This window comes from Leopardus geoffroyi, chromosome A1 (genome assembly GCF_018350155.1).
Source record: "Leopardus geoffroyi isolate Oge1 chromosome A1, O.geoffroyi_Oge1_pat1.0, whole genome shotgun sequence".
Taxonomy (NCBI): Eukaryota; Metazoa; Chordata; class Mammalia; order Carnivora; family Felidae; genus Leopardus; species Leopardus geoffroyi.
Genome location: NC_059326.1, coordinates 4629673 through 4657636, shown reverse-complemented (window position 1 = coordinate 4657636; position 27964 = coordinate 4629673). Strand labels below are relative to the sequence as shown.

Below are 27964 nucleotides of genomic sequence, written 5' to 3'. Positions count from 1 at the left end.
TAATATCTTATTTCAGCTATGTTGCCTCCATGTTCCTAATCCAGACTGACTCATGATTTTATCATTTATGCTGTCCTTGTTTGAAATTGTTATTAAGGTTTTACGAGATTTATATCCAGTTAGTCAAGGAGCATTGTCACTTTTTCCATTCTCTAGATCATTTCGAATTATTTCTGGTCCTTGAAGGCTTGGTAAGTGGTAGTTCTTGGGTCTCCTCTAACATTCCTTGGAAGCAGCAGTTCATATGGTGGGTTATACTTCTCTCCTTGGCCTCCAGGACGCTCTCATTTAAGACAGCAGCACGCCTACCTTTCTGCATTCCCTCCCACTGTGCTTTCCTGTAGACCTGTGGCCACCTCCATGGCGGGACACCAGTGAGGACAGGCCGGCCTCTCCTCTGGTGCCTTATCCACCTTTGCAATCTCCACACCCGGTGTAGTGCCAGGCACCAAAAATAAAAGCCAACCAATGTGTGTTGAATAAATGAACTAAATGTTCTGATCAGTTAAACACACACAGCTCATTACAGATCCAACATGTGGTCTGTTGTCCTACCAGTTTCTTTTTTTAAATTTTTTTTTTCAACGTTTATTTATTTTTGGGACAGAGAGAGACAGAGCATGAACGGGGGAGGGGCAGAGAGAGAGGGAGACACAGAATCGGAAACAGGCTCCAGGCTCTGAGCCATCAGCCCAGAGCCCGACGCGGGGCTCGAACTCATGGACCGCGAGATCGTGACCTGGCTGAAGTCGGACGCTCAACCGACTGCGCCACCCAGGCGCCCCTTGTCCTACCAGTTGCTAACACTGCACCTTGCCATGTCCTAGTTTATCACATAAACAAGGGTCCACTTTGGTTTCCTTATTTATCCCGTTGGTCTGATTGTCTCTATTTTTGTTCCCATACTGTTTTAATCACTGTGGCTTTATTATAATCTCAGTCCTACACTCTATTTTCCCACTGTTTTTTTTTTTTAATGTTTTGCTCATTTTTGAGGGTGAGAGAGAGACAGACAGAGAGAGAGAGAGAGAGAGAGAGAGAGAGACAGAGCATGAGCAGGGGAGGGGCAGAGAGAGACGGAGACACAGAACTCGAAGCAGGCTCCAGGCTGTGAGCTGTCAGCACAGAGCCTGACGCGGGGCTTGCGTACTTGATCGTGAGATCATGACCTGAGCTGCAGTCAGATGCTTAACCTAACTGAGCCACCCAGGCGCCCCTCTGTTTTCTCACTCTTGATCTGCAGTCTCTCCCTGTTTCCTGTCTCACTGGGCTGGGGGCTCAGTCTCTCTCCCCAAGTTCTTTAGTGTCTGGCTGCAGTATTTCATCTTCCCTGCTCTTGCTGAAGCTTCTCACCCATGCATTTACTCTCTTATGCTGTTCCTGGTTGGGTTGCTCTGTCGCTATATTCTTGGATGCTTTCTAGACTTCTGCTCTTGTAGAGTTCATTCTGAGAGACGCCACTTAACAGGATGGGCTACCTACTGTGATGACATATGGACAAGGAAGTCTGACTTCCTGGAGGCCTGGGTGCCCAGGACAGCATCCCCCAGGAAGCAGGACAGATGCGGTTGCTGAGGTCCTTCCTGCTTCTCTTCCCTAACGTGTTCCTGGAACGCTACTGCGGAGGTCATCTGGACAACAGCCATCTGAAGTGTTAGTTCTGCAAGCCTATGTGTGCATACACTGAAACATTTTCCCTCAGTTATTTAATATCTTAAGCAAGTTATTTTGGTTCAAACCATTGTTAATGGTGACGTCAACTCTCTTTTTTTTTTTTTTTTGAATGGGTGTCTAATAAGTTACTTCTGTAAAGTGGCTCTGTTATCTTTTTCAATAAAACCAGAAAATGAAGCGAGTTGTATAAACACCAGCTCAAGGATGGAGAACGTGTTGTTAAGTTTGCAAAGCACCCTCTGCGGTTATGGGTTTGACTCGCATGCAGGTTGCTTGAGTCATGAAAATGTTTTCTACAAGAGTCTGAATGTGGAAGAATAACTTAACTTCTTGTAGTGCTTCCTTGAGAAGTGCACGGTTCGTATGCAGCAAATGTAGGCTTTGGTTAGGTTTCCGGATTCGGATGTGCTGTAGGACTCACCATGGCTCTCCAGAAATAGCTTTGGGCCTGGAATAGCTTTTGAACTGCTTGCTAGTCAGTTTCTTGAAAGACTACAAAAGGACGATTGTTGTTCCTCTCTCTGCTGGTCTGTCACATCTGCTTGTGGATTTTCCTCGTTGCTCCCTGAGTGTTGGAATTGACTAGAAACCAATACTTGAGGATATGGAAGGCAATTCAGAGTGTGTGTGTGTGTGTGTGTGTGTGTGTGTGTGTGTGCACGCGCGCGCGTGTAGGAAGTCGGTGCTTTACCTCAAGCAAAGAAGAGAGTGCTTTTACCTCGGGGGACCATTTAGTGAACAGAAAAGAAAGAACAGCGCACACTGGGGGCCGGGGCCTCCCTCCAGTGCCCCTCCTGGTTCAGCAGGCTCTGGACTTCCTGCGACATCCCTTCAAGAACACCTCTCCATCAGTCGCATTTTTATTTCTCAGATTCACACAGTTTCTCCCATTTTTGCTTTTGGGGAAGCAGCTCAAGATCAGTCCAACTTTCTTGGTTTGCTTTTGAACCCAGCCCAGACTGGGTCCTGGAGACCGACTGAGAAGTTTCCAGAGACCGTCCATCAGCAGAGAAGATAAGGAATTGTGCCATGCGGAGCCACGGAAAGGAAAGGATCACGAAAGGTTCTCCTGGTTTGCACTTTTGATATGGTCAACATCAACAAATACATTTTTAAAAGACACTTGGGCATTTTCCTCATTAGGAGAGTTCCCTGGAGCAACCAGCTTGATTTCAAATATTAGTTGGGTCTCTCCAGTACCTCTCATAGTAGCGATCATGGCAGTGGGGACAGCAGACTAAATTCCCTGAAATTTAGAATCATCACCAAAGATGCATCAGATGTGTTCCATTGGTTCTGCCGTGCCTCTCAGCCTTCAGCGGGCACCAGGGTCACCTGGGGACTTATAAATGGCAGATTGCTGGGCCCGGCCCCCCAGGGGTTCAAAGTCAGTGGGTCTGGGGTGGGGATTTGCATTTTCAGCAAGTCTCTGTGGATGCTGCAGCTGCCTCGAGGACCAGACCTTGAGAAGCAGTGCATCTGTCTGTCTCTTGAGAGGAAGAACCATCTCTGGCCACCACCCCCTGCCACCCCTCACCCCCCCCCCCCCCCCCCCAGTGCCCAGCACATACTTACCTCTCAATAGCTGACGAGAGCAAGAGTACAAAGAACTTATTTGGGACTTACTGTGTGCTAGTCCCCGTGTTAAGAACATTACGGAGATTCTCCTCTAATTCTCACATCTCTATCGGGGAGATACCAACCTATGTCCCCATTTTACACAGAGAACTATGGAGCCTTGGAGAGGCTAACTAACCCGCAGTCACATGGCCAGTATGCAGTGGGGCCAGGAAAGATGTTTTGGGGGTTGAACTGAAACACTAAGATCCTTGGACAACGTGCTCTTTTTTTGTGTGTGATCATTTTCAAGTTCTTACCCAATCCTTGCCAAGGATAAACCCAGAACTATTTTAAAGGGAGAAAATTCTACACAAATTCAACAGAAAAACTTTGAACCCGATATTGAGAGAGAAAAAAAAATATTGACCAAACTTGCCTTTGCAAATACTACTTTTTTTTTCTTTGCAGTTGCTAGACATTTTCCCATGGACCCAGACGTCTAGGAAATCAGACGTGGGGCATTTATCAGAACCTCTTGTAAAGACTCCTTTTGCTCCAACTGAGGTGAACATCATGATAACCTTTGCTTGGTGTGAGCAGCTGTCACTAGAAAAAAGGTCCTCAAAAGCGGCCGATGAGTCACTCAGAAAAACAGAACCCCTTTGCAAGGTTTTCCCAGTCTGTGCCTTCTAAATCGGCCAGAAGTCTGAACTTGTCGCTGTGCGGGGTCTTATCTCCTGTCTTCATTATAAACAGTCCTCCTGAGAGCTGAACCAGCGACCAACTGGTCAAAGCTGGGGATGGCGACCTTAGAAGAACAAGACAACTGGAGAGGCTTGCCGGGCAGATAAATGCCCTCCCTGTGTCACCAGAAGAATGGTTTGAGAAGATGTCCTGCTGGGAAATACCGTGGTGTTTTAGACAGGGTGGCCATTAGCATTACAGTGACAATCAAATGCCGAAGTTCTCTTCAAACAGCTTGTAGTCTCTTACTTACTCCCCTCCCCCTCCCTCCCCCAAACAGCAAGGAGAAACAATCACCAAATGGTCCTTGTTCTGTTGATTTGTTTATTCCAGCTGTCTTTAGTGGGAAACCGATCAGATCCCACCCTGCTGTGATCTGTATCTGGCACTGAGGCAATCCTAGATGCCAGCCTCCGTCTGTTCCTCCCAGCCCGCAAACTCCTGGGATTCTGTCTGTTCCTCCTTTGTAAAAGTCAGGATTCTGCTTCCACTGTTTAATTTCCTAGTTAATGATTGTCAAGAAGCTGGCGTGTGACTGCAAGGAAATGCTGCAGAATGCAAAAGGCTTTTTTTTGCCTTTGCAAGTGAGACTCTCTGGGTGAGTCGCCTAGGTTACTCCCTTTGGTCCTGTTGTTAGACTCTAGGAAGATTTATGGTGTAAGTGGTCTTCCCTTGCCTTTGTCCCTACCATGCATAGTAGCAATGGGAGCCTCAAGGAAAGTAAATGAAGTTTATGTGCGTTTTGTACAAGCAGAGCACAGTCAGGTTGGATTCAAACTCTGGCTCTGCCACTCATTGGTTACTATATCGTCCTCTGCCTCGGTTTTCTCACCTGTAAAGTGAGTATGGTGGTAGTACCCAGTTCCTAGGGCTTCATGAGAATTAAGTGTTAATGCTTGTGAAGTGCTTAGATTCTGGCATAAATACTCCATAAGGGCTTGTTGTCATTATTACGATAAGTGCTTAAAAGCAAAGTCAAAGGATCAGCCAGAAAGAAAAATTGTATGTGTGTTTAGGAGCTGAAGGGACTGCCCAGTGTTTTGGAATCCTTGCCCATCAGGCACTTGGAGGTTAATAGGAGAGACGGGGCGGGCAGGGGGTGGGGGGGTGGGGAGTCCTTGGGGGCGCAGTCGGGTAAGCATCTGATTCTTGGTTTTGGCTCAGGTCCTGATCTCACGGTTTCTTGGGTTTGAGCCCCATGTCGGGCTCCGTGCTGGCAATGCAGAGCCTGGTTGGGATTCTCTTGGGATTCTGTCTTCCTCTCTCTCTCTGCTCCTCCCCCACTTGCACTCTCTGAATGAATGAATGAATGAACGAATGAATGAATGAACGAACGAACAGGAGAGACAGGACCAAACGTGGACTGAGAGAAGAGTTCACTGAGTTCCACTTATGGGTGGGAATTAGGTACTGCACGGCCGTGAAGGAAATGACACTGACTGTGGGAACCTTCCCAGGGCAGAAAACTGCAAGATAACAAACGAAGAAGAGGAAGTGGGAGTTGTCCCCCACTGCTCTGCTTTTTAAATTTGTTTTGTTTTTTATTTTTAAAAAATCACGAAAGCAGTGAGAGCCCCCTGGGGACTGTTTAAAACAGAAGATTAGTCACTTAAGAGCCCCCCACCCACGGATGGCCGTTGTGAATTCCTCAACAGACGTCCTGTTTCAGGTTTTTGAGATCACCGGGGCAAACTGGTTATGGGAAAGGAAGGCTCAAAGGCCTGTCCGGCTGAGCTCCTTCCCCCCGCGGCCTGCCGGGGCTCTGGGCGGGCGGGCGGGGCCACACCAGTGTGCCAGCACGGAGCCCTGGCATTGGTCCAGATTATAACCCACCGCGACCCGCCTCCTTTGCCAAGCACACCCGGTTGAGGCAGAGTCTTCTAAGCATCACGTCACATGTAAATTCACCAAAGAAAGCAGTTATCTCGGTTCTTAGGAAATAGTCAATGATAAACTGGTCTTTGGTTTTTAAGAAATTGGCGGGGGAGGTTAAGTTTTTGTTTTATTTGTTTTGGGTATTTTATCTACACTATGGCACAATCTCATCCTCTATCTAGAAGCTTAGAAGAACCATGACCGACCCCTTTTTTTCCCTGTTACAGATGACCAGGAGGGAGGCTGTGGAGAGCCCTCTGAGGGTAGACCCAGTCTGGACCCGCAGCCCCTATTTAGTTCTGAAATAGCAAAGAGATGCGGTGGGTGGGGGATGTTGGTCTTGCTTTTCCAGTGCAGCGGAATATCCCATCTTCTCAAGCAAAGGTATCGGCTCAGACGGCTGTGCTCTTTTATAGACGTTGGTGAAAATGGCAATCCTGGGAGTGGATTTATTCAAAGGTCATCAAACAAGTCTGAGTTTCGGGCACTCAACCTCCTGAAAAGCTAAATGAGCCATCTGACTAAACTTTGCCCGTTTCATTTGCATGTTTTATATTGTATAGATCCTACTTTTGTCCCCTGAAACAAACAAGAGAGCTGTACTCCAATGTTTGCCTTCTTTATATGCATCTTTATATAATCACTGGTTGGTCCATTTTGCTAATTTCTAATGTTCTGTACAGACTTGTCCAAATGTCTGCAGGGGGACCAGATGTTACTAGAATGTTACCAGCTTTGTTTTCTTTTTCCTTTCTCACCCGAGCCAAATTTGTAAGAGCAAGTCCCTCATTGGGGTCAAGGATCCAAAAAGGGGTGAAATTCACAGGGGAATAAAGGGCAGAGGCAAAGGGAGAGGTGGTAGAGAAGGCAGCGGCAATCTCTCTCCTCTGCCCCCAAGTGGCTCCATTGTCTCCTCCCCCCTCCTCCCTTCCAGCCTCCGCTGTAAGGCTCCCATTTCCTGCTCCCCCATAACTTAAGCCTGCACAGCACGCAGAGGTGGCCACACTGACTCTGGGGCTGGCGTGTGATGGTCAGAACGCACCTCTTCGGCATTCTTCAAGAATGCAGTCTGTGGGCTCCCCATGAGGGAGCCGCTGCTTCTAACAGAAGTGGGGGGAGAGGACCCTTGAAGCATCCTCTCGTTCCTAACGGGAGTCTCCTAATTGCACTGGGAAAAGAAAATTGGAAGGGACGTTTGGAGCCCGAGGGTGCGGGGAAGGGGCAGAGGGGAGACACGGGTGAGAGGAAGAGTGTTTGCCTCTTTAACAGAAGCTGGTGAGTGATCAGGTTAGGAAAGGGGGAGAGGGGGTGTACTTTGAGTTTCTCCTTCAGCACAGATAGAAAATGCAAATGACCCCTTGCGGGGAGCCCATGGAGCAGTCCATGGAGCAGCTGGCTTTCCTCCACACTCTGTAATAGTTACCAGTTAGAGATCCAGTAGGTTTAAGGACCCAGGGAGGGTTAGGGAGAGTTGTCAGTCCTCCCAGCTGAATTAATAGCCAGGGAATTTCTTCTTCATACGTGGCGAGGATCTTCATGATTCAAGGGATGGAAGTTTCTCTTGCTGGGAGTAGGAAGGAGGAGAGAGGTCATTTTGGAGGTGAGGAGCAAGGAAGAAGGCAGAAGTGCTTTGGGCTACCCAAGGGAAAGGTGCCAGAAGGCAGGAGAAGAGGACACAGGAAGCCCAGCACTCTTCTCGAAAAATAATAGATGCTCCATAAACATCTGGTCAATTAGTTGGCAAGTCAATAAAGGATGAAAAGAGGTGAAAGGGAGCCCACTCTGGAATGTGGATTTCAGATCCTCCCTTTTCCCAGAGACGACTGTCCCTGCAGCTGGGAGCAAGTGTCTGGTTCGCCTTCAGGCCCCCCCTGTGGTTCCTGGAGGGATGGGGATAGAGCAGGGGAGGCAGGTGGGCGTCTTGCACCCTCCCCGCTGACCCAGCGTAGCATGACTGGAGGCTTCCTCCCCCCACCTCCACGTCTGTTGTAAGATTCTGCTGCAATTCTGTTCCCTTCTCAGCCCTCTTGCGCTGCAGAGGCGGCCTTGAGGGGTGGAGGCAGGGCTGTCTGGAGCCTTCTCTGCTGTGATGTGAGTCTGGGAGAGGCATCTGGAGGTGGATGTGGCCCGGGGCCTCTGGAACACTTTGTCACGGCATCCAATTAACTAGGAACAGAGGGGCCTGAGGTCAGATCTTGGTCTCATTACCGCCATGCTCTCACCAGCTGGAGTAGCTAACAGATGACTCCTCGGTAAATGTTGGACTTGAGTCATTTTCTAAAGCTGGTGACAGTCAGTGTTCCTTCTGGAGTTTCCCTAGACAGGAACAGGGGAAAGAGGGCAAAAATAGGCACATTACTTTCATTATTAACTTGGCAGCTCTTTGCTAATCTGTACCACGAAGCTTCTCTCTCCCTCCCCCTCCCTCCCTCTCTTTCTCTCCCTCTCTTTCTCTCTCTCTCTCTCTCTCTCTCTCTCTCTGTCTCTCTCTCTCTCTCTCTCGATTGTAATAGGAGGACCAGAGGTTATGAAGCCAAACAGAAATGGGTTGGAATGCCAGCACTTCCATGATCTTACCTGTGGCCTTGGGGAAATCCCCAACTCACCTGAGACTCAGTTCCAGGGTCTGTAAAGTTACTAATGTTCACCTCATCGTGTTGTTTGAGGATTTAATTAAATAACACCAAAAGTGGCAGCAGAAATGCCCGTCAGTCATGGCAGGAAAAGGGGACACTTGAAGAATGTTTCATAAAGGAATTATTTACAAAGGTGTAGGGACACCACCTCCAGGCTAGAGGAGGAACCTGAGAGGTCATTGCCAGAAACCCAGAGGCAGAGACAGCTGCCTTGTAGGTGCCGTGACCTTTAGTCAAGGACAGCCAGCCCACAGTGCCTCCAGCCTGACCTCATCCCTCCCTCCCTTCCTCCCTCCCTCCCTCCTTCCAGGCTGGGCTGTGCTCCCCATCGTGCAAACCCAACCAGAAGCCTGAGGGCACAAAGGCAGCCACTGGGGACACAGCAGGCTGGAGAAGGGTAACCCTAGGAAGGAAACAGAAGATATCCAGCACAGGAAGCGTTCAAGAAATGAACATTGTGACAAGTCACTTCAAGTTCAGTTTAGATCCCTCTAAACCTGTTTTCCCACAAAGCGTTAGTCCATCCCCACGCATATAGGATGTGCCAGTGTTTGCTGAACAGTAATGAGGTTCCGGAAAGGGCATAAAATATTGACTTGTGAGTGAGCATAACATTTGCATTGAATGTAACGTTAAAGTGTGATGATATACATTTAAATTGCACATCACAGATGGGAAAAAAAAGCATCAAGTCTGTTATGGCTTTATTCATTCCTTACTTTTCGCCGAGTTGAGTTTGCATCCAAGCATTTCTTCCTCTGTTGGCAAAATGACAGTGTAATTAACTAACAGCACTCACAGATAAATGACTGTAAATTGCTTCGTAATCAGAGGGCCAACCCCTGCCGCACACTGTCTCTGGTGTCTGCGAGTCCCTCTGAAGTTGGAGGGGGAGACTCTGGATGGAAGGAACCTCAAACATATCAGTTGTAAACCCTAGGGTCCTGCGGTGTCAGGAGAATAAAGCACCCTCCAACAGGCAACACGGTAGGGGTCCATTCCAGCAGTCCAGACCGGTACCCTTGCCCATAACCTGTACTCCTCGATGGCCAATCAGGCATCTTCCCATGCTCTGTGGGGCCGTCTGCATATGTGCACTTGTCAAGCCCTGGAGAGGAAATGACATCCGGGGCCTGCTCTGACCTCTGCCTCTGCCGGTTCTGTTGGGAACTTACCTAACCTGCTCTGTAAAGATTTCAAAACCTTTTAAAGCACCAACTTAAATTTATTCCAAGCCCAATGCTCGGTCAGATTTTTCTGGCTTCTGGTTAGCTGTTTGAAGAGCGGGATAAAGCTGAGAGGTAACTGAGTAGCAGGGCAGAGCAAGCAGGAGGGTCCGTTGGATGCTGCCCAGGCCTTATGTAGCTTACTAGCAATTAGCCTGTCCTTCCTTGCCCTAAATTACAGTTTTACAACCTAGCTGGTCCCAGGCCCAGGAATCTGCATTTTTAAAGCTCCCCATTGATATGGACATACAGCCTTGTTTGTTGGAAACCGGATTCCTTGGAGTGAGAGAAGCAAAAAATATATTCAAGGAGGATTTTAGCATCAAAATGTCCTACCTTATAAGAAAGTGCTTACTTTCCACTAAAAATATGAAGTAAAGGTCAGCCTTTAGTGTATCTTATTTCTGGAATGATTAATTTTGTGCTTACCTTTCCAATACAATGACATTTTTACTACACGTGGATCTTTAAACCCGGTAAGAAAACAAGTGATCTAAAAACCTTTTTATTTTTTCTGCCATTCAAAATTAAATTATGTTCTTTATTTAGGATGATAAATAAATGATTACACTAAAGTTTCAGGAGAACAACGATCTAATGTGACCACAGCAGACGCTGGGCTAACTCAACACCAGGGGAGCAACCCTCCTTTGTGTCACCCTGAGGCTCCCGGCCATCAATCTACTGAGACCCTCTAATGACCATTTATGTTACTTTAAAAGGTGACTTCTGCAAGGCAGGCCTTACATCCAAAGTCCTGGTGGTATCCACTGAAAAGAGAGACCATCTGAACTTTGGTGGCATTGTCCACTTTGCACAGCCCACGCTAAAATATTGAGGGTCAGAAGAACATCCAGTGATCAAAGAATTTAGTGGGAAATCTGTCCTGCGTGGGAGGGAGGGAGCAAGAATCCAGCCTGACTTTAATCCTTAAATTCCCACGGTCTATCCTTTTAAAGTTAACTTTTGTGTTTCAGGATTTAAAGTTAAAATACACACACACACACACACACACACACACACACACACACACACACAAATTGGGGCCTGTCTGGAGAGATGTTAAGGCTGTGTCAGAATGTCTGGAGAGATGTTTAAGGCTGTCAGAAGAGCCCAAGGTTCTTTGCAGCCCTCAGAGCTAGCACTAAAGACCAGACACTCGCTGGAGGCCTAAGCAAATTAGAAACTTTAATTAGAAAGTGTTGGTTTGTTCTGCTAAACAGTCACCTGTCTGATTCCCCTGATGGTACCTGCTGACGCTGACGCTGGATGAGATGGATGGTGCTCTGTGTCTGGGGCAGAAGGAAGAGCCAGTAGCTTCTGATCCCTGCAAGGATTTCTGGCTATTTCTGCCTATATACTCAGTGTGCCCAATTTATGTATCATTTATTTATCATTCAGGACTTACGGCAAATTTTTGTCAGGCATGCTTCCTCCTAAGAATTGAGCCAGTCGCACCCAGCTCCTGTCTGGGGAGTGATACCGATCATTCCCCCGTCCTGGGGACCAAAGCCCATCAATGGCTCTGGGACCAAAGTGGTGGATTAAAAATCCCGTGAATCTGGCCAAAAGGTCAGGACCCGAGAGGGCCCTAGAGTCCTAGCCCTGTGCTGCTTCCTGATGATCTGTTGTCTTTTCCTGAAGCAGAAAATCACCTCCCGCTCCCCAGCATTTGGGGAAAGTTCAAAGAGGTGGGTGAGGTGGCCTGGAGGCTGCCCCACCCCACCCTTTCCTTCAGGATGTTTTCTTTCTGCCCAGTGCTGGCAGTGAACCCTCAGGCTGACCTCATCCCCAGTTTTAGGGCCTGTCATTGCTGGAGGCATGTTTGCACCGAGCTCTATATGTGCCCAGCGGCTTGTGTGAGCGAATCGTGCCAGGGAAATAAGTGCCCATAAGTGCCCAGGAGTCCACACCGGAGAGCCACCGGCTGATGCAATAGAGAGTGGCTTTGCACAAAGAGGCTAATGGTTCTGGTGACTAAGTGAACAGAGCCCAGACCTTCGCGGTCAGAAGGAAAAATCCTGCCAGTACTCAGTATGAGCCAATATGGACACCGACCTATAACTGGATTGAAAAAGAGACTGCTTAGTAAACATGAGTCGAGCCACTGTCCCAGGGTCCAGCCGGGAGGAGAGAAAGCATGAACAGAGAAGAGAGAAAATGAGAAAAGGTCAGAAATAAGGCAAAAGCAAAGCTGAGAATTCTAGAAGCACATGGAAGGAAGAGTAACTTTTCTGATTTACTGGCTACATTTCAACTCATCTTTGAGTGTCATGAGAGCAAGGTGTTTCTCAGACGAGACGCTTAAAGGTGGCCAGCTTTGTAGGATTAATCGTCCCAAATCCTCATTCCCTAAGCAGATAAGTAGATAGTTCTTAGTGCTGATAGCACGCTGAAGGCTTAACTGTTTTTCAGGATAAAACCGACCACATGTGAAGAAGTGACCACTTATCGCGTAACTGAGGGGACAGAAACCAACAGAATCTGTAAACACACTGTTGTCCTGGACATAAATAAAGGTCTGTTCAAATGTTGACGGCTTTTAAAATTCTTTACTTTTTTCTCTATAGGCTTCACTTATGTAATTAAGGAGCTGGGACTCTCAGCAGGTGAACTTGCTGGAAAGAAAGCTGTGGGGAGCTCTGCAGCAATCCTGCTTCATCCTGATTCACCTGTTTATCTTCATTGATGTCCCTGTATGCTCACAAAGAAATCCTAAAGGACAATGATTTTTTTTTTTTTTTTTTTTTTTCCTTAGAAAGAGAGCGAGCCAATGCGTGTGTGAGTGAGGGAGGGGCAGAGGGAGAGAGGGAGACTCTTAAGCAGGCTTCATGCCCCGTGGAGAGCCTGATGAGGGGCTCAATCCCATGACCCTGGGATCATGACCTGATCTGAAATCAAAAGTCAGATGCTTAATCGACTGACCCGCCCAGGTGCCCCCAAGGACAAGGATTTTTCAGTGAGCAAATTCAAAAGATTTTCCTATACACTTGGAAGTAATCCAGGAAAGGAACTGCACTTGAACATACTGCGTTTGGAAAGGAACGCTTGGAACAAAGGCTGCGTTAGTAACGTCCACTTAGTGGCCGCTTTGAAAAAACCAACGTTTGCTTGAGCTTTTAAGTTTTCGTGCATTTGTTTACAGCAAAAAAGAGGAGAATTCATACCATGCTCTGGGCAAACCTTGCCCGTGTCCCATCAAATAGTCCTCGTGCTTGTTCCTTCGTGCACACACCAGTGCCCCTCCTCTCTGGGCCCCATGAGGCATGGACTCAATCCACAGAACCATCCCAATTTACCCGACCAGGACACTGGACTGTCTCCCCACCGAGACAGAGAGCATTTGGAAGCCATGGGGTCTTGTCTCATTCACCTCGGCATCCCCGTTTCCCGGAAAGACCCCAAGATCAAGGCATGTCCGACAAAGGCCTTTTGTGCTACTTCCGGGTACCCAGGAGGTAACGTCTGGAGGCACAAAGGTTGGGGTTTTTACAGGCCATTCCAATTGTTCGTGAGAACGTGTATTTTGGTTTACGGAGGACCACCTACTTGAAACGGGAACTATAACAAAATCCAGGGTGGATACAGCTTTCACGGAGTCGTATTAATTACTTTCGTGGAGTGTCGGCCCTCTAACACTTCCTTGAAATAGTTTTGCTGAGAAACGGGCAACAATCAGAGAACCTGGCTCTCCCGGGATATTGTGACACTTTTGGGGGTGGGCAACCGGGGTGAGAGAGGACAAGGAGATGAGGAGGCCGGGCGACGACGCGGCCACCCACAAGAAGCGAAGGTGGAGGAGGGAGGAAAGCCGTCGCAGCAAACACGGCCGACCATCCCCCGTTCACGACAGCTCAGGTTTGCGGCTGGGTGCCCACGTGCCCAGCCTAGTACCTCCAGCCTCCCAGACGCCCTCGCGGTTAGGCTTGACCAGCTGACACGCTTCAGCCAATGAGGTGCGAGAGGGGTCACTGGGCGGGGCTTCCAGGAACGCTTCGGAAAGGAGAAGTAACTGATAGCCGCCATGTTGGCTTTCGCTGCCTGCCCTCCTTCGTGGAACACGGAGCTAGTACCTCGGCCGTGGCAGTCATTTTGCCACCGCAAGGAGGAAGACAACGTGCGAAGTGTGACTGAGCAGAAACACAGAAAGAGCCTGGAACCCGGGGACGGCATGGAGCTGCCATGTCGGCCCTGGATGTAACGGGAGAGGAATGGACCGCTGTTGGGCTCAGCCACCCTACGCAGGCTTCGGGTCCGCAGGGCTGGCCGAACGCAGTCCTGACGTGCGCGGGGCTGGACAGAAAGGACCCAGAGCCCGAGTCCCAGCCCTGCTTCCGGACCTTTCTGTGAGTGTGCGACCTCGGTCCGTCGTGTACCCGAATGCGGAACTGGGGGGGAGAAATCGCCGTCCTGACACCCCCACGGGCCGTCTTAAAGTCCGAAAGTTAGGGGCGCCTGGGTGGCCCAGTCGGTTGAGCGTCCGACTTCAGCCAGGTCACGATCTCGCGGTCCGTGAGTTCGAGCCCCGCATCGGGCTCTGGGCTGATGGCTCAGAGCCTGGAGCCTGTTTCTGATTCTGTGTCTCCCTCTCTCTCTGCCCCTCCCCCGTTCATGCTCTGTCTCTCTCTGTCCCAAAAATAAATAAACGTTGAAAAAAAAAAATTAAAAAAAAAAAAAAAAAGTCCGAAAGTTAGTTGAACACATTTCAGAAGCGTAGTGTTGTATATAAAGTATTACCAACCCCTTTCCTACTAAGGCACGAAAAGGGGTTAATATGACGGGAACGGGCTTAGGGGAAAACATTAGGAAGATGCGGTACTTGGAATTCGAGGTCTAGGAAAGGCGACTTCAAGGGATTCCCATAAAGGGAAACTTCTTAGAAGTCGGGGCCAGATTCTTTCATTTTCATTCCCTCTGTGGTGACTGTGTGCCAGCCTCACAAAGCAGGCCCTGATAATTCTGTTTCATCTGAAAGCGAGGCGGAAGTCGGTACTTGCCACTGTGGAAAGCAGGACAGACCGAGGACGCGCCCGAGGGAACTGAAGCTGCGGGGCAGGAAGTCCCGGGAAGGGAAGGGAAGGCAGGGAGGCGGGAGGCAGCGGAAGAAGTTGCTAAAAGCCTCCTCCCCTCGCAGGCCGAGGGGTGCGGACTGAGGACCGAACCCGAACCCCCGCAGGTTCTTGAGCGGGAAAAGGGACGTAAAGGAAACGATGTCCTAGCACTGCGATCTGGCAAAGGGTAACTGGTTCCTAGAGACAGCAGAGAAAGGGGGAGAAGACAGAAGGTGAACAATGGAGTTAGCATTTGCCTGTGGATTCAGAGCTTGCAAAACTGTGTTAGATGAACGGGAAACTAGTACACGGAAAAAAAAAAAAAAAAGCTTATGGTTGGACATATGGTAGCTTGGTTTTGATGCTGAGAGCTAGAGAAAAATCATGGATGGACCCACATCGTGCTCTGTGTTCTTCTGGCCCTATTCTTTTTTTTTTTTTTTTTTTTTTTTTTTTAATGTTTGTTCATTTTTGAGAGAGAGAGAAAGACAGCATGAGTGGGGGGCGGGGGCGGAAAGAGAGGGAGACACAGAATGGGAAGCAGGCTCCAGGCTCCGAGCTGTCAGCACAGAGCCCGACGCGGGGCTCGAACTCACAAACCCTGAGATCATGACCTGAGCTAAAGTGGGACGCTCAACCGACCGAGCTGCCCAGGCGCCCCTCTTCTGGCCCTATTCTTGGGCCTCAGTTCTAGGAGCAGGTCTCTGTCTTCATCTCGAGGTGTAGGATTTCCACTAGAGACCCCAGTTTTCTCAAACAATCCCTGTGCCTGGGTCTCTCGTTTGCTAATTCGTCAAACGCTGGAGTCAGAAACCTTGCCTCTGATCCCCAGTCTGGTGGTAGGTGCCCTGCTAGCCCAGCCAAGTTCCCTGAGGTTCACTGCCTGGCTGCCCGTCTGAATCTGAGAATGCTTTCAGCTCCAGAGGCCCCATCGCAGGGTCTGTGTGTGTTGTCCATCTGCCCAAGCACTGTTAGGGTGACTATTTCACCCTCAGTGTGAGGAGCAGATATTTAGAAGCTCCAAGGAGGTTGGAAGGGCATCTAAAACGCAGAGAGGGCTCTGGTCCCAGTTCTCATTTGTATGGCTGTCTTAGGGCAGAGATGGTAGGTGATGGCTTCCCTCTTGCCAATCTAGGTTCCCATGGCTTGTAAATGGAGGTGGGGGTGGGGGATCCAGAAGTTGCTACATCACGGTGTGTAGATAAGCAAAGAGAGCTGGTGGGCCCATGAAAGACTTGGTGTTTGACAAGAGGACACAGCACACATGGGTGTTACCGCTGAGGGGAGGGGGGGAAGCCAACATCCTTGATGGACTCCCCCACATCCCAGTGGATGGGTGGTCCAGCAGCAGGTGTAGCCAAGAGACACGGGTGCCCAGAGACCAAGGGGATGAGACTGTGAGGCCTGTGTGGACCAGGTGGTAACACAGAGGTCAGCCACTCTCCCCTCCTGCCCCCCGAAACCTGCCCTATGCCCAGATGGTGCACAGTGAATGGGAAAGAGAAACTTGAAACACTGAGGATTCACCCCAGAGAGACCGAGTCAATGTGGTAGAGCCAATTACAGCCACAATAACTGTGCTACACTTTTTTTCCCTCAGTGGAGATTGTGCTCTCAGGACATTTGAGATCAATTTTAGGAAACAAAGTTACATTTCTGTATGTCTGCAACACTGTATGTAAATTTCAACACCAGCACCCACAGCTTCAGAAGGGCTCATTTCAGTGGGCACCGGGAAGACTGACAGTCAGAAATGGAACCTCCTACTGAGGGGGGGCAGGTGCTAGATACACCTGATGGTCAGGGAAGAAAAGCAGGTCATGGGATAAGCAGGGGCTAAGCCAGGGATAAGCAACAGGTGGTGGGTGGACCAAAAGGTGTCCTAGGGTTCCCTAACAGGTGGGCAGGTGGAGAGGCTGAGCAGAGAGCTCCGGAGACTGTAGCAGATGGTGGGGACTGGGGCACTGGCCCCACCCACAGAACCGGGGCCGAGGGCAGGCAATAGTTCAGGGCCACACAAAGGAAGATGGCAAACGAAAGCAGAGCTTTGGTCCGAAGGGGCAAGGGAACAGGACAAGTTATGAAGCCAGGGACATAAGCACTGGAACTACATCGGGTGCGGATGTGGCTTCCAGAAGAGGTTACAACCCAGGGTTGGACCAGACAGACAGCACATCGCCTGGGAGTTTCACTAGAGCTTCTTAGTTTTCCTGGTCCGGGAGACAGCTGGCTCCAGATCCTGGTGTAAGGCTGACGGCACAGACTTTCCAGGGCCATGTGGGATTTGTGGTTGCTGGCAGAAAGTCGAGAGTGGGTAGGGACAGGTATCAAATGGTCCAAAGTGAAGACAGAGGTAGAGTGGTGCCTGCGTGAGACCCTGCCTGGCAAACTAAGCGAAGGGAACTTCGGAAGCCGTGTGATTGGTTGTGGCTTCAGGCCCGCTGAGTTCCCCCCACACACCTTGGGATGTCTGGGCCTTTTTCCAAGGAGTGATACCTGCTGGAGTTGTTCTGTTGGTCTCAGGGGCCTGTCCAAGTCGTCAATACCCAAGTGCCCAGCCGTCTTCCCCGTGAGTAGTCTTGCCCTGGGATCCCGGGGGATCTGGTGTGCAGCTCAGGGACAGAGAAGCCCTGGGACTAACTTCTGCCTGTGGTTTATCAAAGGGGTGGGTGGGGAAACGCCTGCTAATTGGAGGTTGAACCAATTGCCAGAGTGGCGGTTTAGGCCAGGCGTAGATCTGCAAAGGGATCCCCTTGGGACGTGCTTCCAGGAGCGAGGAGAGAAGACAGTTGCTAGGGGGAGAAGAGCAGGGAACACCAGTGGAGACCCCGGGTGTGTCACTGTGGTAGACCGAGGTTCTTACTGGTTTAAGGACCACTGACCTCTAGAAACTGATGAAACACTAAAGACCTTTTCCCAGAAAAGCAAGCACACTTGCTCATATGCGTGAATTTCAGTGGGGTCGGGAACATTCTTTGAAGGATCTTCCCTCCCCAAGAGACATTGTTCTTCAGCAAGACAGCTACTGAGTCCAAGTTTTCAGCCATTGCAGATAGAATAAGAAGGGGCAGCAAAGTAGCTCAAAATTTCACTCGAGATTCAGGAGAGGTTAGATGTGACATTATCTTTAGAGCTGAAAGCGACCTTTGCCATCTGTGGGAAACTTGGGTCTTTGATCTGGAGAAGTAAACCCTGGACGTGGCCTTGGGCGTCTGAAGCTGTGGGTCATAGTCTCGGCCCTGGTACTTGTTCAACTAAGACCTGAGCTGGTCACTCCACCTCTCTGGGTCTCAACTTTCTCATCCACGAGAGGGGGCTGCTCTCTGATGTACGGGGTCCTGGTAAGGTTTCACTGAGGTGATACAGACGACAGCGGAACTCTTGGCAAAAGATGATGTTCCGTGGGAAATGTAAATTACGTCACCAAGTCACCTGCCAGCTTGCGGCCCACAAGGACAAGACTTGGCCCTTCTGAGCCCAGCAGTGTTGCCCTCAGACCTCCCTTGTTTCTCCGAGAGCCTGGAGGAAAAACCTGCAGTTTCCTAATTGAAACTCACTGTCCTAGCCATTTGTAGCACCAGCCTTGCCTCCTGGGCCTATAAAATACAAAGCCTCGGTTCACTGGGTTTATGAGCCTCAGGATTGCTTCACTCATTGTTCTGGATTGAATTGTGTCCTCTAAAACCTCCAGTACCTCAAAATGTGACCTTATTTGGAAATAGGGTCCTTGCAGATATAGTTAGTTTAGATGAGGTCAGTAGGGTGGGCCTAGGTCCAGTATGACTGTTGTCCTTATAGAAAGGGAAAATCCGGACAAAGAGACAGACACATATAGAGGGAAGATGATGCACACAGACACAAGGAGAAGATGGCCATCTGTGAGCCGAGGACAGAGGCAGGGCACAGATGCTCCACTCGTGGCCCACAGAAGGGACCCTGCCAACACCCTGATCTTAGACTTCTGGCCTCCAGACGGTGAGAAAACAAAATTCTGCTCAAAATTTTGGCCACTCCGTTTGTGGTGCTTTGTTATGGCAGCCTTAGCAAACTACTACCAAAAAAAACGCCCCAAAAAATAACAAAAAAAACCAACCCCAAAATGAAAACCAAAACCAGCTCCTTTCCTTTCTCTCCTTTCTTTCCCTCAGATTTGCAACAACCGGCCAGGAAGCAGCACATCAAACTTAGACAAATATGTATTTTTACTGGAGGTTGAAATTCCTTGTGTCCTATGAAATCGTATTTGTCTAAGGTTAAAATCATCTCCTCAGTTAGGAGTTAGTTCCTTTTACAAAAGACCATCACTCAAGATGCTTCACTTCCCACCTTCCCAGTAAAGTTAGAACTCATTTTCCCCACCCGGGAGATTTTTGCTTGATCCTGAGAATTACTGCCGGATAAAGGGGAACATAATGAAATGCTAATGGTATTTACTGAGGGTAAACACTGGCTAGCTTAGGAGCCTCTGGCATGATTCATTTGCCTGATGGAGACAAGCCTATTTCTCTCACAAAAGTTTGCAAACCTAGCACAATCTGAAAGACAATGGGGACAGGGATACTTCTTTTTAGATCAATCTTTTGATCTCCGGAAAACAATGTGTTCACTTTCCTGAGCCAAATTAAGAAGTTCTTGGTTGCCTTTAAACAGCAGTGGGCCTCAGAAGCTGTTCAGGGAGCGTTAAGCTCAGCTGGGCCCATGTGTGGGAGAGAAGTTTTCCTAAGCAGATTATTAACAGGAAATTATTTGTCTGAGGTTCCAAATGGTCTTTGACCGCCAGGCCACAAAAATTCCTTATTTTTAAATGATCATCATGGGCAGAAATAACTAGAATATTCAGAAAATTCACTAGATAAATTCTAATTCTAGACCTCCCAAAGCGAAATTGACGGGTGCGGCTTTGGGGACCACAGTGTCCCCCAGTGTTGTTGACCTCTGGGCCCACTGGGCTTAGACAGTAGCCTCCAGCGCAAGGCTGGCACCCGGTAGGTCCAGAAACGCTGGATGGATTTAGGTGCCATGTGAGCTGGTGGAAATTGGATGAAGTACGTTCCGTTACCTTTGAGAGATACGGTCACGCAGCACAGATGTAAGATGGAACACCTTGGCATTGGCGTGTGAACCTGGCAAAGTTATGTAGCTTCCGTGGGCTTCAGTTTCCTCAGAGTAACTTAGCTTCTAAGTCTCTTTGAACCTTGAAAAGGTCATGGCAAAGACTTCCCTCGTGTCACGGTGGAGCACAGACCACTACAGACTGAAATGACAAGGCATGGGTTCTAGTCCCGGCTTTGCCACCAGTGAGGGAGCCCAGGGGCCCCCTTCAATCTGCAAAATGTTTTGGTGCCTCAGTTTCCTCTTCGGTAAAGTGGGGAGGACTTCTGTGAGAAATTACATCTGTAACAGAGGAAATATCTTTTACTCTGAAGGCTTGTAGAATGGTATCTGTGTTACCAGTTTTAAGACTCGAGTGGGATTTTGGAATAAGGCCTCCTTAAATTCAGCTTAGGTAATTTTTTTTTTTTTTCGGAATATTTACTTATTTTTGAGAGAGAGAGAGAGAGAGAGAGACAGAGCACGAGTGGGGAGGGGCAGAGAGAGAGGGAGACACAGAATCCGAAGCAGGCTCCAGGCTCCGAGCCGTCAGCACAGAGCTGGACGCGGGGCTCGAACCCACGAACCATGAGATCATGACCTGAGCCGAAGTCGGATGCTCAACCGACTGAGCCACCCAGGTGCCCCAAAATTCAGCTTAAGTGTCATCAGGAAGGGATAGTAAGTGAGAATAATATTCTCAAGAGGCCATATTACGCACTACCAAGAAGTGCCTGTACTCTCAGACTTTCATTTGAGCATCTTATGTGCCTCATCACAGAGTGGGTCGTCAGACCCAGAAAGGGCTTGGAGGCAGGCAGCTGAACTATTCTATTTTATGAAGTCTGACACTTGGTGATGTGTCCAACCACCTCTTGTTACTGTGTGTTCTTGAAATTTTACTCTCTTCCTTTTGGACGTGATCATCAGATGCCCAGAGGTGCTAGTGACAGTATCCCTGAAACAAACTGTTTCTCGGGAGGGTTGTACCAATTCTACACTTCCTAAGTGTAGTTAGGACTTCCTAAGTTGTACACTTCCTAAGTTGTAGTTAGGAAGTACACTTCCTAACTACAACTAAGACGGTTGTTGCTTGTTAATTTCCCCACAACTGGACCGGCATTGACTATTGGCATTAGGCTGAATTTTGCTACTTGAATAAAAGAGCTACCGTACTGGTCTTTTAATGGGCATTTGCTTCAATACATTGAATATATTTTTTTCAATGGTTGCTTACCAGTTGTTTGTTTTGGTCCTAAAATATCTTTTTATATTCTCTATCTAGTAGGGTGTTAATGGCTTTCAGCATCTTATTTAATAACATGCTTGGATTACTTTCCTAGGGGTGTCGTAATAAATTGCCATGAACTGGGTGCCTGAACGCAACACCAATTTGTTCTCTCCCAGTTCCAGAGGCTGCAAGGCTGAATTAAGGTATCGGCAGAGCCACGCTGTCTGTGAGGGCCCTGGTGGACTTTCCTAGCCTGCCTCTTCCAGCTTCTGCTTGTTGCTAGCAATCTTTGCTGCCCCTTGACTTGTAGACACATCGCTCCCACCCCTGCTTCCATCTTGACACAGCCTTCTCCCTGGTGTCTGTGTACAAATCCCTCTCTTCTTAGAAGGACACCGGCCATGTTAGGACCCACCCTAATCCAGTATGACCTCATCTTAATTTTACTACATTTGTAAGGACCCTATTTTCCTTCCTATTTTTTTTTTTTATTTAAATTCAAGTTAGTTAACATACAGTGTAGTCTTGGCTTCAGCAGGAGAATCCAGTGACTCATCTCTTACATGACACCCAGTGCTCATGCCAAAAAAGTGCCCTCCTCCATGCCTGTCATCCATTCAGCCCCTCCCCCCACCCACCACCCCTCCAGCAACCCTCAGTTTGTTCTTATTTAAGAGTCTCTTATGGTTTGCCTCCTTCTCTGTTTTCATCCTCTTTTTGCTTCCCTTCCCCTGTGTTCATCTGTTGAGATTCTCAAATTCCACACATGAGTGAAATCACGTGTTATTTGTCTTTCTGTGACTGACTTATTTCACTCAGCATAATAGTGTAAGGACCCTATTTTTTTTTTTTTTAATGTTTATTTATTTTTGAGAGAGACAGAGACAGAATGCGAGTGGGTTGGGACAGAGAGAGAGGGAGACACAGAATCTGAAACAGGCTCCAGGCTCTGGGCTGTCAGCACAGAGCCCGACGCGGGGCTCGAACTCACGAGCTGCGAGATCATGACCTGAGCTGAAGTCGGACGCTCAACCGACTGAGCCACCCAGGCGCCCCAGGACCCTATTTTTAAATAAGGTTTAAGGCATTATTAGGACTTAAACCTATTTTCTTTTGAGGGGTGGTACCTTTCAGCTCACAACAATACTGGAAAAGAAAATATGGGCGGAAGCCTCTTCTGATGGGGAAAGAGCAGAAAACTGGCAGGTGAGTGACAGAATCTGAGGACAATCTGTGTAGGTTTATTACCATCTGTTACTTCAAGGTAACAGAGAAAGTTATGTGTTTGAAATTTTAAACTATTTGAATTTGAAAAACATATAAGTAGGTCTCAAGATTTCAGTGCTTACTAACCACTGGAATTATAAACATCAACTCTGCCAGTCTAGTAAAGTAGAAAGCACATAGCTACATAGAGTCAAGCACTTGGGTGGCTTCCTGGTTCTGGGCTGCTTAGCTGTGTGACTTGGAATCACTTGCTGAATTGACATCATCTATTCTTGTTCCGAAGTCGGTAACATCGAGCCTGATAAAGGGCTCAAACTCAGAAACTGTGAGATCGTAACCTGAGATGAAGTCAGACACTTAACCGACCGAGCCACCCGGGTGCCCCTAGGGCTTTTAATTCTAATCTGAGACTAATAACCTACGATTGCAAAGGCCGTAATAAGTCAAATCCATTTGCTTCTGTTTTCACGTCTATGTTTGTAGGGGTAAATGGCTCTCCAGCTTTATGGTTACTAAACACAAGCCTGATAGTTTAGGTTAAAGTTAGTTCATATTTAAAGCATTGTTATCCTTGAATACTGTGTTGGATTTGGGGAAGGTCTAGAACTCTGTCAGATGCTGAGATGCTCAGATAATCAATCCACACTTTGTTCTTTCCACAGGAAGAGAGGATATTTTCCAAATATAAAGGACTCATTGATGTTGGAAGTGAAACTAGTGATTCAACTATAGAATTTTCATCTTCAAAGCACTTTCTAAACAAGAGAGTTGGTGGGACCTGGGGTGAGAGATTCCGGAACCCAATACAAATAGGGTCAGATGTAGAAAGATCCAGAGTCAGCCTCTCTCTGCTGAGGTCAGATGTGCTTGTTGAAAAGTTTGGTTTTATGTGTATTTCTGTTTGTGTGTAGGTCCTTGTGAAATGGCTATCTACGGTTTATTAAACATTCAGGACTAAAATTAAGCTAGGTATTGTTTGTGGATCTCTGCAGTTCAGTGAAGTGAAAAAGCCAAAAATGATGATATAATGAGGCAGTGGGCCCACAAAATCCGGGGTAATTTTCTAAGTTTTTTACTGATAAGCTATTAAAGAGTTAATATAACATAATGAAGGTAGCCTCTGTTAGAACATGAATACTTCAGAGGTGCCTGGCCGGCTCAGTCGGTAGAGCCTGTGACTCTCGATCTTGGGGTTGTGAGTTTGAGCCCCATGTTGGGTATAGAGATTGCTTAAAAAAAAAAATGAATACTTCATGAGGAAATGGTTTGAGTTCTTTTTATTTTTGCAGCCTTAGTGCCTTGTGTACAGGTGGTATTTAATGGATGTTCGTTAAGCAGGTTACAGATAGGGCAGCCTATAAAAGTTTTTTCTGACCAACTGTGGAGCCTCAGTTGGAGAAGAAAAAAGTGAACACCGTCGATTTTTTTTTTTTTTTTTTTTTCTAATTCCTGTGTCACTTCAGGGACAATAATGTGTTGTGTCAGACCCAACTAACCACCACTTTGGGGAAGTCTGGTATTTTCCTTGTCTTCAAAACTGCCCTCTAACTTGGGCTGGCACATGGGGTGTTAGGTCTTCACGTAGCTACTTACCCAACTGGCTCAAGCATCTCAGATGAACTTGGTAGAAACAACCCCTTAAAAACAGTGTTTCCAACAGTGAGCTAACTATGACTTAGAAATTCTCCTCTGGATGTTCCAGTTTGTGTGTGATTATAAAAGGTAGACCAGGCAGTGTTTCACAATCCCCCCCCCTTTTTTTTCACTTTTTACCAAAAAAGATCCAGCAAGTTTTTTCCAGTTATGATTCACAGTCCTGGTCTTAGAGCAATTTTGACAGTGTTAATCATTTGTAGGGGATGCTTTTTTTAACCTTTATGTTAAACTAATTTTACACTGACAAAGACGTGGTAAAAATAGCACAGAGTTCCTGTGTATCCTTCAACAGCTTCCCTAACGTTAACGTCTAACACAACCACAGCACGATGACCCAAACCGGGATATTGACATTGATTCAACACTGTTTTTACTAACCTGCAGGCTTTATTCAGAGTTTACCATTTTTCCCACTCATGTCCTCTTTCTGGTTGAGGATCCAATCCAACACCCCGCATTACATTCAGTTGTCAAACTAAAGTGTTTGCTCCAAACCATTCCCCTTCTTCAGTCTTTCTGTGTCTTTCATGACCTTGACACGTTCAAAGGGTACCAGCCAGTTATCCCCTCAATTTGGATTTCTCTGATGTTTCCTCACGTTAGGCGGAGGGTGTGCATTTTGGGCAGAAATGCCACAGAAGGTACTGCACCCTTCTCAGTATCTGTAAAAAAAATTTCACATTCACGTTTTGTGTGAGTGTGGGAGTTTGCTCCTTAAAAGATAATTACTCCCTAAATGTATATATATACATATATGTGTATATGTATATGTATGTATATATATATATATATATATATATATATATATATATATATATATATATATGTATATATATTTTCCCCCCCTCTGTATTTCTTAGGGATTTGGCATATATATCCCTTAACGACTTAGTTTGGAATCATGATCTATGGAAAGATCCCCTTCGAAGACCGTGCGTTTCCCTGCCTCTGGGGACACTGGGGAGAAGATGGAGCAGACATGCTTTCTCTTTACCCTGTTAGTAGATTCATCGTCAGTCAGGGGCCTTTTGCTGCTGAGACAGCTGGCAGTCCGTTCCCAGGCTTCGACTGATTACAAACTGCTTCTTCGGTTGGGCTCATCCAGAAGCCGCTGAGACCACGGTTTGAGTCTAGGTCACTTATCTGGTGGCAGGGCAGCAAGAGAGGGAAGAAGACTGGGGCGTTTAATCTGCAGCCCCTAGCTGTCATCGCACAAGGGCTGCTCCCAGGGCACTTTTTTTCTGGTGTTCTGGCCCATGCCAAACCCGAGAACACCTCCAGGTAGAGAGTCACTGGGACCTGCAGTAGAATGTCTAGAAAGTCCTTCATGTTTAAGGCAGTTGCAAGTGTCTAAAGATCTGGGAGGGATACTATGGTGCCCTTTCTGTTGCTCTTTTTCCTCTCCGCGTGTTCTCTAGTATTTAAAAAGCAAAATAAGACAAAAAAACAAATACGTGGTAGATGGAATGAGGAGAGGAGGGGAGGGCATCAGAACGGAAGTGTTGTGTACGTAACAATCCTCAGCACCCGGCAGTGCTATCTATCATTAATATACTCTTAAACTTATGAATCAGTTGGTGCTGGGTTCTATTTTTAAAAGATGAATGACCCAAGGCAGGAAAAAAACAAAAAACGTGTTTTCTAAACTTAAAAAGCTGTTGTTTTCCAAGTTGTGGTCTTTCTTCCCAGGCTTTCGAATAGTGAGGCCAATTATAAAGAGAGATGTGTTGCCTGAGTGTGGGGATGTCCCAGTGGCACCCACACTTTGCTCAAAACACCCCACCAGATGAAAGCATAGAACACCCAACACGGGGGGGTTACTCTTTTCAGAAATGTTCTGGCAACTTGATGCCACATCTCGCAGTGGGACAGTCCCAGAAGTTCTGAAGTGGCCCCCAAAAGTGGAGGAAGGGCTTAAAATGGGGGTCGGAAACATGGAGCTTCAATGCTTTGCTCTCTGGCCAGATGTCTTGAAGTAAGTTGTTTATCTGATTTCCTCACCCGTAAGATGGGAATAATCATACCTATTTCTTTTCTTTTTTTTTTTTTTAACGTTTATTAATTTATTGAGGCGGGGAGGGGCAGAGAGAGAGGGAGAGAGAACCCAAGCAGGCTCTGCACAGAGCCTGATGTGGGGCTCAATCTCATGAACCTGAGATCAAGAGTTGGATGCTCAACCGACTGAGCCACCAGGCATCCCAATCATACCTATTTCGTGTGGTGGCCCTGAAATTAGATAAGGTCATGTCTGGTCCAGGCTCGGCCAGAAAAGGCTCTTAGCCACGGTGGGTGGGGGTGGGGAGGCAGCTTCTCACTGAATCTCAGACTTGTGTCATCCATGAGCCGTGAGTGCTCTCTCCCAGGAGACCCTAATCCTAACCTTGTGAGGCCATTATTATTATCCTTACTTTGCAGAGTAGAAACTCGGTTCCCAGAGACATTGAGCCTCCTGCTTCTGGTCATATGACTGTCCGTGGGCGAGTTAGGATCTGAACCCACATCGGTCTGATTCCGTGATCCATTTTGCCACGTGTTTCCCATCCTTTGGGAACATCATACCAAGGTGAAGAGAGCAGATACCCACCTTCCTCCAACCTCTTCCCGCATCGAGATGGACAAATAAAGAATGCCTGTAAGCTCTACCTCCTAAGCCAAAAGGACAAGGGCACAGAACATGAACCATGTGACTCAGCACCGAGCCCCAGGTACGCTGCTGGATGCTGCACGGAAGGCATCTTGTTTGACAAGGGTTGGGCACAGCAGGATGACCATCCTGTTCGGCTGCTTTACGGCACCAGCTGTGCCGGGCCAGCCCAGGAAGGCTTCGTTCCAGCATGGCTGAGTCGCTGGTGGAGGTCCCCCCGGTCCCTGCAGGTGGCTGTGGGCCTGCCCCTCATTGGCACCTGCATGTGGCTCGCCAGTCGGCTGCAGCTGCCGCTGAGATCCTGGTCCCCGTTCCCAGGCTGGCCCTGGGTGTAGGCACAGAGACCGTGCTTCCAGGCTCCTTTGGTGGCAGTGTTTGGACGTCTTATGGATGACAAGCTGATTTCTGGCTCTTGGCCTCCCTGCCCTTGTCTCCCAGTTCCTGGCCGGAGCTGCCTTTCAGACTTAAGGTGCTGACCCCTCTCCTGAGAGCCTTCATTCCTGCCCACTTTTAGACTGACATTTTAACAGAGCTGTGACCTCACAGGAGATGAGGAGATGGGTGTCCTTTGGGTTGGGATGAGGTGGCAGAAAGTGGAGAGGAAAGGGGCAGTGTAAACATAGGCAGCGTTAAGCGTGCGGCCATTCGCCACAATGGGCCACTATTCAAAACCAGGCAAGTCAAAGGAGACCTGTGCCAGTCACCTTCTTCTCAGCTCGTGGCAATGCTGACATGACTCCAGTTTGGGTATTGGTGATGCCCGTGAAGAGAGAGTGTAGAAAGGCATGGATAGGTTACTTGGTTAAAATGTATAAATCCTACTGCCTTGGAGGAATTTGATCTGTTACAATGGCCACAAAATCCCGACTAACTGGACAATAGGTGGTGATCAGGTTTCTTTTCTTCTCTTAATGGTATTAGGTAGGGCTGTCTCTGTAACAGCCATGGCATTGTAAAATAGCTTGAGGATTCCAGCCCAACACGGACTTTGCAGTCTTTGGACAATGTTTAAAGCATGTCCCTTCAGAGGCAAAGACTAACATAGTCCCAAGAAGCTGACTATAGCATTCCTCTTACGGTGTTCTTGGTTAATTTGAGTACACAGAGGACATAAGACCAGTAAAATGTTAAGAAATGTAGAGAAAGCAATGCCAGGGCCCAGGAAGAAGAGTCAGAGGGTAGAGGCCAGCACCTGAAAAACAGCATTTGTATAGCTAGATTTGTGCTAGGAACAGAGAAAGACTGGGAGATAGATACTTCCTATAATCCTTAATTTACAGGTCGGAGAAGAAAGGTATTAATAGCCTCGATGGGATTTGTTACACTCTGGGGAGGAGTTGCCTAGTGAA

General features: G+C 47.9%; 1 protein-coding gene and 1 long non-coding RNA gene across 4 annotated transcripts in view; one reads left to right on the top strand and one right to left on the bottom strand.

Annotated features, from left to right (window-relative positions):
• SPATA13 (spermatogenesis associated 13) overlaps positions 1 to 27964 on the top strand; it is a 340610-nt gene that overhangs the window by 146477 nt on the left and 166169 nt on the right. The gene's annotated exons all lie outside the window — the stretch shown is intronic.
• The window catches only part of LOC123587372, a 28705-nt gene continuing 24904 nt past the window's right edge, over positions 24164 to 27964 (bottom strand). For both annotated transcript variants that reach the window (XR_006707277.1, XR_006707290.1), the window contains 2 exons: positions 24966 to 25114; positions 24164 to 24633 (listed from right to left, as the gene is read on the bottom strand). This is a non-coding gene — a long non-coding RNA (uncharacterized LOC123587372). The remainder of the gene's footprint in view (positions 24634 to 24965; positions 25115 to 27964) is intronic.